At 34.7% G+C, this 2185-nt stretch overlaps 1 pseudogene; it reads right to left on the bottom strand.

Moving 5' to 3' along the window:
- Nucleotides 1–743: 743 nt before the first annotated feature.
- On the bottom strand, nt 744–1415 carry LOC143689663 (peptidyl-prolyl cis-trans isomerase FKBP14 pseudogene; annotated as a pseudogene).
- Nucleotides 1416–2185: the final 770 nt, after the last annotated feature.

Here is a 2185-nt window from a genome sequence, read left to right as displayed (position 1 = left end):
GAATAAATAAAATTCTCTACCTTATCTACTTTATTTTGACATATTTTTACTACAAAGAAACACACACATCAATCATAAACACTAATAATCTATTAGTCATTAGTTACTAGTTACTAGTCATTACTTTCTAGGAACTGAACCTTATCTAGCCACTTAAATCCTAAGCATAATGTTTCAATGCATACATTTTTATAAGCTATGACCTCTGTTGCCTAGTTTAGCATTGCATATCTCCTCAGTAAAGCAGTAGTTATTAACAACCATTTCCCTCCCCCCACCCCCTTTTTCTCAAGCATACTCAAAGGCAGTTAAAGATAAAGCTATTTCATTATACTGTGACAACAATAAACCTTGGTCTATTGCAAAAGGCTTTTCGATATGTCAGTATTTAACCTGGAGGAAATAGAGGGAAGCAGAAATATAGAGTGTTGATCTGGGCTATAACCTGGTCTCCTGTTGTGGCATATTCCCATTTGTAATACTTTTAAATTACAAGTAAGCAAATAAAACATAAGGCTTCATATGTGAAAGTGGCAATGGCCCCAAAGTCTCCTATTCAAAGATAAATTAAGTTTTTCATCCCAATAACTCACCAGAGAAATGGTCACATAGAATCCATATTAAATAATATTTACAAAAATGTATGAAATTAGAAAATAGAGCAGGAACAGAACCTTGTTAAGAAACAAAACTTTCTGTAATGATTGCTTTCTTGATGCTGTATAAAATGAATAAGCATATCTTCATAATTCACCATGTTTATATGTAAATTCCTTGGCAAATATAAATCCATCTTTGTCTTCATCTTCTTTATCAAAAATATCTCCCACCAAAACATCATGATGACTTTATCACCACTACACAATACTTGAAAAGATCCTTTAAATGCCTTTTAACCTCATCTTTAGAGAGTCTCTAACCATCATTAAGATCCATTTCTTAGAATGATTCATTGGATTTTTGCTCATTTTGAATCTCTAGGAAATCGATATTGAATATCAGTGTACTCTCTGGGGGAATTTTACCTTTTCTTCCTTTTCCATAGTGCAAGGCAGGAAGAATGATGAGCTTCCTCTTCTCTCCCACAAACATTCCCGTCAAGCCCTGTCCAAAACTCTGAGAGGCCCTAGGATGCCAGGGTAAGCCAAATGGAGTGACCATTGTTATGTTTGTGAGTGGAATGAAATAATGAGCTGTCCTTTTCTAAGTAGCTTTCATAGTGCACCAACATCAAATCTCCCCCTTTGGTCTTGTGATGGCAGATGAAAGGTTTCTGGAGAACTTCGATCTCCACTTCAGGCTCAGGGATCAGAGTCCCATTCAAAGAAGTGACTAACATGTCCAGACCACAAGAAAAGCCTCATGTTGCTTAGGCAGGAAAGAAGTTCCTACAAAAGCAGAGATAGGACCCCTTACTTCACCATGTTAAGAATGTAGTTTAAAGCTTAAGGAAAATGACCAATTGCAGACTGTGATTCCTCACTAGAGACATGGAACATTTGTTACCAACCCTCATACCTTCTTTTAATACACTTGTTACCACTTACATCTTGTGCATTGTATGTCCTCAAACACAGATTTATCATTATTTTTGTGCTTTTGCATTTTAGCACCTGTAGGATGTAAGAGCTATATATCAAATAATATAATACAATATTATTACATTTTTATAATATACAAAAATTTATATATTATGTATAACTGGCATATATTAAAATAACTATCACTTATAGTTATCCAAATGTTTAACTTTGCTGCAGGTCTTTATTTATGCTGCTTTGAACTGCTGTTTAGGGTCCTTTCCTTTGGTGTTGAAGAACTCCTTTTATCATTGATAAAGGTATAATGGTGATGAACTCCTTAAGCTTTTGTTTATCTGAAAAGCACTTAATCTCTCCCTCATTTTTGAAAGAGAGTCTTGCTAGATATAAAATTCTTGACTGGCAGTTTGCTTTTCTTCATCATTTCAACCCACTGCCTTCTTGCCTCCAGGGTTTCCAATGAGAAATTGGTACTCAATCTAATTAGGACTTCTTTGTAAATAACACATTGATTTTTTCTTGCAGCTTTCAGAACTGTCTCCTTGTCCATTCCATTTGGTAATGTAATCAATCTATGATGGGGTATATTTTTCTCCATGATTATTCTGTTTGGTGTTCTCCGAGATTTTTTGATGTGCATACTC

This window comes from Tamandua tetradactyla, chromosome 7 (genome assembly GCF_023851605.1).
Source record: "Tamandua tetradactyla isolate mTamTet1 chromosome 7, mTamTet1.pri, whole genome shotgun sequence".
Classification (NCBI taxonomy): domain Eukaryota; kingdom Metazoa; phylum Chordata; class Mammalia; order Pilosa; family Myrmecophagidae; genus Tamandua; species Tamandua tetradactyla.
Note: the sequence above shows the minus strand (reverse complement) of the source record. Positions and strands in the feature narration are given on the sequence as shown.